This window comes from Diplotaxodon limnothrissa, linkage group LG15, assembly GCF_057381915.1.
Source record: "Diplotaxodon limnothrissa isolate DT_005_m linkage group LG15, D_limnothrissa_male_GT1.1, whole genome shotgun sequence".
NCBI lineage: Eukaryota > Metazoa > Chordata > Actinopteri > Cichliformes > Cichlidae > Diplotaxodon > Diplotaxodon limnothrissa.
Window position 1 is genome coordinate 7,288,154 of NC_140610.1, and position 11,238 is coordinate 7,299,391.

Here is an 11,238-nt window from a genome sequence, read left to right on the forward strand (position 1 = left end):
CATTGCTCAGTGTAACCATTGTGTTTTGCAGTGTACATGACAATCATTTGTTATTTATTAGCAAATTACAATATATGTGTGAGTCCTAGCTAGGCTTTCTGGATTGTAAGAAGGCATTACAATAGTGAGAAATCTAGTGATTCATTCCAGCATGGCATGAATAACATGTCAAATAATTTCAATTTCAATTTCATGTTTTTTTATTTATTTATTTTAAGAATACCGTAAGTGGAGCATAATTTCAGTGAGACATATGCTGATGAGTTATGTTTTTTGGGGCACTACAGTATAAAACGCGATTAGTTTCCAGAACTTGAACAAATTATGCAAACTCGCTGCCTTTGAATAACTAAGTACAGCTCGTTTAAGGTGACTAAGTTAGGGCAACTCATTCATTTTGAGTACAAGCACCACAAAGCAAAAAGTATTTAAGTGTATTATATTCAAGAGAAGATAAACAGTTCTTCAGCCATTCTCTCCAAACTCTGGCTAAAAGTAAATGTAAATAGCACTACTGTGCTACTATTTAATATAGATGTGCAACAAATTGCTTCTTTTAAGTGTAAAGTGACCATGAAAAGCTCGAAACGTGAGTTCAAATGCACTGCAACTTAAGGAAACACAGGAAAATAGAAAAATGCTGAGAACGCCTACAAAACTCAACAGAAGTGTTTTTGGGGGAAGCAATAACGTGACGGACCAGCTGCAGAATGATAGAAATGGAAACATTAGAATGATGACACACTTAAACAAAGTGAAGGATTCATCGGTGTTGTGAGGGAGAAAAAGATGTGGATAATGTTTGTTGTTTTAATCACACGACGCATATAATACTGTAGATACATGTTTGCTATTAGCCGTTTACTGTTAGCTTGTCACTTCTGCAGCTGCTCTGTAACATTATTGTCTCCACAAAAACACTTCTGCTGTATTTTGTAGGGTGTTTTTATTGTTTTTTTGTGAAGCATTTTTTTTCTATTCCAGTTGTGTTCTATTCATATTTTATATATTTATTTTATCTTTTATTATCTGCTTGTGTTTTCTTAAGTTGCAGTGTGTTTGACCTCTCAGGGCCACCGTAGAATGCATTGAAATAACAATCAAAAATATGGCTGAAGAAGAGGGAGTTTTGTTAAATAATAATATAATAAGATGTACATATAAGTGTATCCATAAATATTAAGTGATGACAAAACCGTTACCTAGTTAACGCTCAGTTCTAACTTACTTACCGACTGTAGTTTACCAAAAACGTTTCTTCTGTGACTTCAGCGAAGTTAGGGTAGTTTTCCTAAGAGGCGTCCAAGGTTTTAAAGCAACGTTTAACAGAAACAAATAATCTGATATTAAATGACAATTAGCATTAAAACAGATGTTTCAAGCATTTTAAAAACCACACAAACCTCTGGAGCGTTGGAGGGCTAAATGTTTTGTGGTCCTAAACTGACAGTGAATGCTGGTTACAGGAGTTGCTAAGTGTGTTATGTGACATTGTGCAGATATGTTACCACCACAAATTCACTGCACCCGCACTGTCAATTTGTGCTCAATATAACAGAGTAACTGGCACGTCTGTGGCATTGATGTTAGCAGCTCAATGCGCAGCAGGTGTTTATTTATGCAGCATTTTGTTTTTCTACGTCAGGATGAACACAAGCTGCATGAGGAGGAGAGGGGCAGAGCGACAGAAAGACGAGGAAGAGAGAGACAAAGAGAAGAGATAAGACGATTACATCCCTGCTCCAAAATCGGCGCTTCAAGACAAATTACTTCTCTAAACAAAGTTTTCATCACTGTATGGCAGCGGGGGCCGCGCTCCAGTAACATGATTACATGCCCATGTTAGGTTGTTTGTGTTCATTATGTGGCGCTTGGGATGATTCTTTTTTTCTCTCCCCTCTTTCTGCGCCTGCCTCTCACACGGCGTATCTGCTAATATGAAAGGAGAGATTTGAAGAAACTGCTCTGTATCCTTCTCTTTAATTAGACTCTGAAGGATGCAGATCCATGTGAGTGCTGCGTGCTTTGTGCAGGTCTGGTTTAAGCATTCATTATGAAAGTCTCATTAAGAGAATCAGCTGCTGTTTCTCACCTTTGATGCCAATTAATTTAAACTCAGTATAGAGTGGTGACAATGTTTTTGCTGTCCTCTTATTACATAATGAATGTACCACAAGGCAAAATGCATACCCATGTTATTTCTCCACTTTCTTCTTCTGATGAGTTAAACCCAGTCACGTGGGTATCTGGGCTACATTGTACTCTATAAAGTAGCAGCTATTATTTCTTGATATTTTGCAAAGAAAATGGGAAACAGGTGCTCTGATGTATTGAAGCATGTGTAGACATTTGTGGAAATACTGTATATAAGGCAAACTGGACAAATCTAATGGGCTTGAAAGTCAAGATTTAGTATTACCACATTTGTCCTTCTCCAGGCTTCTTTAAGGAGATTCAAAGCTGTTCTTTGGATGTTGGCTTCCTTTTGTTCTGTTCTCTGTCAAGATCATCCCAAACTGCTTCACAAATTTTGAGGTTTGGGCTCCGAGGTGGCCAATCCATGACCGATAGTGTTATATTGTGTGTTCTTTTATCCACTTTTACTGCATTGACAGCGTGTTTCGGATCATTGTCATCCTAAGAAAGTGAAGCCATTTCCAACTCGACAGTTTCTAAAGGGTATTGTATGATGGATTGAAATCCAGCAACAAACTCCCCAACACCACTGGCTCTAATGCAGCTCAAAACCATCGCAGAGTCTTCATCCTATTTTCCATGCTATAGGCGGTTGTGATCTCACTGTTGGACCTCCCTCCTGACCTGGCGATTTGAACCAAATATTTCAACTTTGGATGAATCGGTCTGTTGATTTTCAGTCCAGTTCTTCTGTAATTTAGCATACCTCTGTCTTTTCTCCCTATTTCCCTTCCTTAAGAATGGTTTTTTGACAGCCATCCCTCCACTGAGCCATTTCTGATGGCTTTGACAAACAGAAGGTGGATCAACTGAAGGTCCAGATGCATCTCTCAGCTCTTGTTTAAGACCTGAGACTTGAAGATACTGTTCATCAGCTGTTTGTAGGCCTGCCTTCTTTTGTGCTTCACTTGACCAGTTTCCTTAATTTTTTTTAAGCGCATAGTGCACGCCATGCGATAGGCTGCAAATAACAAAGTTCTTAAAGATCCAATTTAAAATTGGCTCTTTGCTCAGTTGTCTGTTCTATGGCAGGCAGAACACTGATTCATCTGTTGAGTTAGGTCCTTTTTTTTTTTTTTTTGCTTGAATGATTCACAGGTCAGTGTTAAGTGGACACACACCATGCTGCAATATATCAAGTCTCAACTAACAGCTCTTTGAGAATCACCTTGTTTGTACAAAAATAATATGTCACGGCTGTGCTATCTTTTTCATTTTTCACACATTCAATTCTTTCTTTTTTTCAGCATGGGGTTCACAAAGTAAAATGTTAAGATTCGGTAGCTGGTCTCGGGCTGACCTTTCTTTTGCAGCGTTCAGTTAACAAGTTGCAAAATCAATTTAACATAATTCTACCCACTCACAACCTAATGCACATTTTTGTGTTCGTCTGATTCGAGAAAGCTGAGCATTGATCTGGTGAACAACAGCTGCCGTCTGTGTTATTTCAGAAGCTGAGCTGAGAGCGCGTGCGCGTGATGTAAAGGCCGACCATTGATCAAGCGAAGCCTTGGCAACAGTTAGTCGGGCCAACATATTGATTTGCAGCAACTAAAACAGCAACAATGTTACAATGACAGAAGGACTGGAGAGCAGTCAAAATCTCCTGCAGCAGGTAGAGGGGAAAACCTGCACAGTGCAAAGATCCACTTCACTGTTCTGCTACTAAATGTATTAATTAAGTTTATTTCCTCTGTGTTTGAAAGTTTCTGTCAAACTGTGTGTCACAGTCTGCAACCTTTTCCCTTTTAATTTTCCTCACTTGCTTTGGTTTATTTCCTGAATTAGACTTAAATGGGACCTGCTTGCTCATTTTTAAATTCAATAACATTATTCTTGGACTCAACTAGAACAGCTTTGTATGACCCTGATATTTAGATTCATATGCATTAGTTTAAAATGAGTATTCACCACTGCAGCAGTGCATAGAGTCGTGGTATATAGTCTTTGAATTATAAGGTTTCATATACAGTGGGGCAAAAAAGTATTTAGTCAGCCACCGATTGTGCAAGTTCCCCCACTTAAAATGATGACAGAGGTCAGTAATTTGCACCAGAGGTACACTTCAACTGTGAGAGACAGAATGTGAAAAAAAAAATCCATGAATCCACATGGTAGGATTTGTAAAGAATTTATTCGTAAATCAGGGTGGAAAATAAGTATTTGGTCAATAACAAAAATATAACTCAATACTTTGTAACATAACCTTTGTTGGCAATAACAGAGGTCAAACGTTTACTATAGGTCTTTACCAGGTTTGCACACACAGTAGCTGGTATTTTGGCCCATTCCTCCATACAGATCTTCTCGAGAGCAGTGATGTTTTGGGGCTGTCGCCGAGCAACACGGACTTACAACTCCCGCCACAGATTTTCTATGGGGTTGAGGTCTGGAGACTGGCTAGGCCACTCCAGGACTTTCAAATGCTTCTTACGGAGCCACTCCTTTGTTGCCCGGGCGGTGTGTTTTGGATCATTGTCATGTTGGAAGACCCAGCCTCGTTTCATCTTCAAAGTTCTCACTGATGGAAGGAGGTTTTGGCTCAAAATCTCACGATACATGGCCCCATTCATTCTGTCCTTAACACGGATCAGTCGTCCTGTCCCCTTGGCAGAAAAACAGCCCCATAGCATGATGTTTCCACCCCCATGCTTCACAGTAGGTATGGTGTTCTTGGGATGCAACTCAGTATTCTTCTTCCTCCAAACACGACGAGTTGAGTTTATACCAAAAAGTTCTACTTTGGTTTCATCTGACCACATGACATTCTCCCAATCCTCTGCTGTATCATCCATGTGCTCTCTGGCAAACTTCAGACGGGCCTGGACATGCACTGGCTTCAGCAGCGGAACACGTCTGGCACTGCGGGATTTGATTCCCTGCCGTTGTAGTGTGTTACTGATGGTGACCTTTGTTACTTTGGTCCCAGCTCTCTGCAGGTCATTCACCAGGTCCCCCCGTGTGGTTCTGGGATCTTTGCTCACCGTTCTCATGATCATTTTGACCCCACGGGATGAGATCTTGCGTGGAGCCCCAGATCGAGGGAGATTATCAGTGGTCTTGTATGTCTTCCATTTTCTGATGATTGCTCCCACAGTTGATTTTTTCACACCAAGCTGCTTGCCTATTGTAGATTCACTCTTCCCAGTCTGGTGCAGGTCTACAATACTTTTCCTGGTGTCCTTCGAAAGCTCTTTGGTCTTGGCCATGGTGGAGTTTGGAGTCTGACTGTTTGAGGCTGTGGACAGGTGTCTTTTATACAGATGATGAGTTCAAACAGGTGCCATTCATATAGGTAACGAGTGGGGAACAGAAAAGCTTCTTACAGAAGACGTTACAGGTCTGTGAGAGCCAGAGATTTTCCTTGTTTGAGGTGACCAAATACTTATTTTCCACCCTAATTTACGAATAAATTCTTTACAAATCCTACCATGTGAATTCATGGATTTTTTTTTCACATTCTGTCTCTCACAGTTGAAGTGTACCTCTGGTGCAAATTACTGACCTCTGTCATCATTTTAAGTGGGTGAACGTGCACAATCGGTGGCTGACTAAATACTTTTTTGCCCCACTGTACAGTATGAGGACTTCGTTAAAAAACTAGGTGATCCTTAGTCAGGTCTTAAAATGATGTAAATAAAACCACAGATGAACAGCAGCACATGACATATTCCACTGTGTCATTATTTACTGAACCAACACTAAACCTCACTGCAGGAGCAGTGAGTGAAAAGCCAAGTACACCCTGACTGCTTCCATAGGAATTAAGTAACAGTCACTAATAAATGCACTTGATTAATTGTCCATCAGCAAGTGTGAGCACCTCTATAAAAGCAGATGTTTTGGTAGTTTGATGGTCTGGAGCAGGGGTGCCCAATCCCGGTCCTCGAGAGCTACCGTCCTGCAGCTTTTAGATGCATCCTTGTTCCCACACACCCGAATCAAATGAATGGCTTGTTATCAGGCCTTTGCCAAACATGATGGCATGCTGAAGAGGTAATCAAACCATTTGATTCAGCTGTGTTGGAGTAGGGATGCATCTAAAAGCTGCAGGATAGTAGCTCTTGAGGACTGGGATTGGGCAGCCCTGGTCTGGAGCATTCAGGTGTGTGTTAACATGAGGCAAGGGAGAAGAGACAACAGCACTGGTCGTAAAGAATTAATTGTTGCGGCCGATCAATGTGGGAAGGGTTATAAAACAATTTTCAGGCAATTTGATCTCCATTGTTTTACTGTAAGAGAGATCATTCACAAGTCAAAGACAGTTTCTCATCTTCAATGAAGTGGACAAAAAGCTGAAAAGCTACATTTCAGACTCTACGAGGGTCAGTTATTCCCAGGAGAACATGTTTTGGAACATGGCAGCATGGCTTAGGTTTGTGAAGCTACATCCTAAGAAACCACTTCTGAACTTCTGTAACAATCTGTCTTTTGACAGATGACACTAAAGCGGACATGTTTGACTAAAATGTACATCGCTGAACATTGATGAACACCAAACAGAGCGTTCCAGCACAAACACGCCACACCAACTGTCCAGCATGGTGGTGGAAAGGTGATATTTTGGGTTGGTTTTCCAGCCAAAGGACCTGGTCACTTTGCAGTTATTGAGATGACCATGAACTCCACTATATACCAAATTATTCTAGATTCAAATACGAGACCATCCATAGGACGGACAAAGCTTGGCCCACACCCGGGTCACTGAGCAGAACATACGGTGGCCCTGAGAGGCCAAACGGACTGCAACTTAAGGGGAATGGATTTTGAACATGGAGCTGCCAGGCAAAAATGGGAAAAAAGGAAGACCACGGAGAAGATTCATGAATGTGGAGAACATACAGAAGGCTGGTGTAGCAGAGGAGGATGCTAGGGATAGGGTGAGGTGGAGGAAGATGGTCAGCTGTGGCAGCTAAAGAAAGAAGATGAAAATAGCTGAGGCGACTGCACAGTTCTGCCAGCATGTATAATACATCTTGGTTACCGTACCCAATTAATACAGCAGACATGAATAATAATTTACACCAACTGGGAAAAGCATTCAGAAGATAAAGAAACTGCTTTCACAACAACAAACTGTTTTTGAACATTTCTGATCTGAGAAATGCACCAAAGAGAAAGAAATGTAATGCACTCTGCGTGTATATATCCGCCTTCAAATACAGACGACCCAGCCCACCTGCTGTTACCCTCGAGCTCTGAGCTTGATCTGCACTCACACACACAATGGCCGACTGGTGCTGCCTCCTCCTCCACGACAAAGGAATGAGCAGAATTAGAACAATGTGGGTGCCGACAACTAACTGGCAAATGAAAGGGCAAATGAAAGACAACAACAGCTTGGTCAAAACTCTGAGTCACCGAATGCTGTAAGGAGGAGTCAGCACAGTACTGCTTACAAAGTAAACTTGCTAGTAATGTTTCCAGTTTTGAGCTGCTTTTATTTCACCGTCAAATGACGGTTTATCTCATCAGGAAAGCCCAGATGTTCATGAGTGTGAATGCAGGGTTTTTTGGGGGTTTTTTTTGCATTATTGTCCTCGTTACTTTGATATACAGCACCAAATACAACCCAAACCACTGATAAATGCTTGTTATCAGGATGATAAGTTCCTAAAATTATCATGGATTTACTGCATGGAGGTGAAAATATATTTGCACATGTGGTTCAGTTTCTGGGCACGATAAATGAAGAGTTATTTATATGTGAGTCTTTTCTCTTTATTCTATTTTACAAGTTATTTGATGGCACAGAGGAACAGGAAAAAGAGTAAAGCGTGAGAAAGAAGAAAGGCAATTGTTTCAACATCAGAGCGAGTGTTTTCAAATGCAGTTGTTCCCCACCTGGGGTTCAGGACCCCCTATGGATACGAAGACATGTTAGAGAGACCCCAAGATGCTTTGAAAGAAAGAAAGGGGAATATATCTTTTTCCTTTCTTTTGGAAATTTCGATTCTTTGAACTCTGCAGGCTTTAATAAATAACACACGTAGCTCCATTTTAAGGGGGTCACAAGTGAAAAGGGTTGGTAGGTACAGGTTTAATGGGGGCATATAGGATGAATTATGGTCCTAACAACAGTACTGAGCAAAAAAGTTGCTTTTTCACTAGATTTTGTGCTGACAGTGGTTGTGGTTTTCTATCTTTGCCAACTGCTAATTTCAAAGCATAGTACATTTAGGACACTTTATAGTTTTTAGACACGTTGGTTTTGGAATTACAGGTAAGTGCTCAATATCATTACATCCATGCAGAAAGAGAGCAACTGGTCATCATATAGAATTAAGTCATGAAGGAGAAATTTAATGTAATTTTACTTGCAGTCTTGAGCAGTAGGTCTCAAGGCTTTCAGAAGGTCTTTCAAAGTTTTTCTGTTTTTTCATGCTTTTTCACTCTAGTCCTTGTACCAGACCGTTTTCACAAAGTTTCTTATGTTTGTTGAGCCACTTAACACTGACAATGAATTATTCAAGGATCAAAAAACACCTCAGTAAAAGGATGAAGCAGTGTTGTGTCGACCTATAAAAGACAACTTAGCAAAGGATAAATTTTAATGTGTCTCTTTAGGCACTTTGTTAGTAGCAGCCTGTTAGAAAAATGCATAGTTTGTTTGCATTTTTTCATTGAAACTACAGAAAATGACAAAGATAGCACAGTCTGCCAGATATATGAGAGTATTTTTGTACCAACAAGGGGACTCCTAAAGAGCTATTACCTGAAAACTTGCTATACTTCTGCATGGTGTGCAGTTTGTCCTTAATAGATTTGAGGAAACTGGACAAGTGGAGGATAAGAAAAACTATCACGAGTAAAATCTGTCTACAACAGAGAAACAGTCGTGCCCTTAAGAAATAGGAAAATATCCAGCAAAACCCCAAAACAGGACCTGAGAGATTAATCTGGGGCTTCAGTTGATCCATCTACTGTTCACTGAATCCTGACCAGAAATGGTTTCAATGGAAGGGAGACTATCAAGAAACAATTCTTAAGGAAGTGAAATAGGGAGGAAAGGCTGAGGGACACGAAATTACATAAGATTTAGAGTGAAAATCAGTGGTAACAGGTCCCAAGGAGTGGTAAACCCAGCCATCAGTAAAACATGATGGAGGCTCTGTTATGATTTGTGGCTGAAATTTGTTTGGTGAAGGTGAAGAATCCATGACTGATAGTGTTCATTGTTTGTTTTTCTATCCAGCTGTGGCACGATCACCAACACCAATGAATAGCATCTAAATGGGAGTCTTATAGTCTACACCTCATGTGTGCACATACTTCCCATTTTCCAGCCGCACATATTTCCCATTTTCCTATAATTCAAAATTAAAAGGAATGAGGGTTGTCTCAAGACTTTTGTACAGCCACTAATGTCTAATCACAATGTCAAAAACACATTTTTAAACTGACCCTCAGTTTAAAAGACCATTTGTGGTCCCTTCAAAACCTCAAGAGGAAACAGTGACATAAGAGATATGGCCCAGATGGTTCTCCATGTTATTAATAGCGCCATCTCACTGGCTGTTAGTTACCTAATATCTATTTTAAATGACAATTAAAAAAAAGAGTAACTGGGTGGATTGCAAACACTCACATTTCTGTTTTGAATTTATTACTTTTATAAGTTTTAAAAGAGTGAAATGGATTTTTAAAGTACCTTAGTCTTTGAAGTTGCTGGATGTTCACTGATAATCTTCAGTCCTTCAAGGGCTCTGGGAATGCTGTGTTACCATAGAAACAAGTATGTAACTCCTTGTCAAGTCCTGTTTTTAACCCGAGTCGATTATGAGAAAAACACATTAAATTGTCTTAAGCCAGATCACAGCGGGTCTAAAAATACACAAAAACTTTCCCACAAGTGGCGTGAAACTGGGATAAAATCCAAGAAACTAAGTTTTGTGTCCCAAAAAGTTACCAGGGCGAGGTTTCTGAGATTTCAGTGCTGGAGAGAGTGGGACAGAAAGGGAGAGACTGATAGAAAGAAGCAGGGAGACGGAGTTTGACCCACTGAGAGTCACCCAGCCCCTCTGAGGGTCCAAAATAGACAGATAGGGAAGGGAGAGAGAGAGGGAGCAAGGAATGTAGAAAGGGTGTAAAAGGAACAAAAGATTTAAAGAACAAGGAAAAAGGCAGGAAGAGAATACAGTGAAGAGATGAAGGTCTAAAAGTCTCCTACTCACATATCCCAGAAACACAGAGCTTATTAATCACCAGCGAACAGCTGATATTTCATCAGTGTTTCCTCTGAGAGGCCCATTTCCTCACCTCATTTCACCCACACTGGCTTCCTAACTGTAAACAAATATAAAGACAATTCCTTTACATCTGCAAATTGAATTAAGTAGTACTATTATGATTAAATGCTTGGTGGTTCCTCGATAACACTGACAAAAGTACATTTTACAAGATTCTCAGGGGTCCAAGCAGATTCACTGTGTGCCCTTGACAAGAACTTCAAGAAAACAGAAGCACTTAAAACTTTAAACTTTCTAAATTTCCCAGCCTTTCCCAGACTTGCTCCAGGGGAAACATGTTTCCTCCTCAGTGCCCAGGCTTGTCAAATGGAGGTCAAAGTGAAGAGTAAATAAGTGAATAAATACCTAGCTGAGCCCCATGTGAGATTTTAGGCCTTGTCAGACACTGTTTTTTGGAGGCCCAGTTTAAACAAGGATGTGTGTGTATGCTTGTGTCTGCTTGCGAGAGCTTTCAGAAGGAGTAACCTGACCCCCCCCAGCTTTGCCCTGTGAGCCTGTACTGCAGAGGCTATAATTAGAGATACAGACAGCAGCTGGTGTTAACATTGGACTGGACTGCTTTAAATGTAGGGCACACAGAGAAGGCACAACACACACAAACACACGTGTTCTTTCTTCTGTAAGATGTATCACAAAAAGTTAGGCCAACACTGTATGTTGAGTCTTTTTGGATCGGGTGGGGGGTCATTCGTAACTGAGGAGGAAAAGTGGGCTATCCACCAACTGGAAGGTTGGTGGTTCAATTATGGACTCTCTAGTCTGCATACTGAAGACAGGACTTTAGCTTAAACTC

General features: G+C 40.6%; 1 protein-coding gene across 2 annotated transcripts in view; it reads right to left on the reverse strand.

The window, feature by feature from the left end:
• The window catches only part of LOC146616933 (triadin-like), a 37,986-nt gene extending 27,777 nt beyond the window's left edge, over positions 1-10,209 (reverse strand). The window contains exons 1-2 of one of the 2 annotated variants that reach the window (XM_085371858.1): positions 9,848-10,209; positions 1,233-1,291 (exon numbers count right to left, since the gene is read on the reverse strand). The gene's annotated coding sequence lies outside the window, so the exon portion shown is untranslated. The remainder of the gene's footprint in view (positions 1-1,232; positions 1,292-9,847) is intronic. The other variant, XM_085371857.1, reaches the window with a different exon arrangement.
• Positions 10,210-11,238: the final 1,029 nt, after the last annotated feature.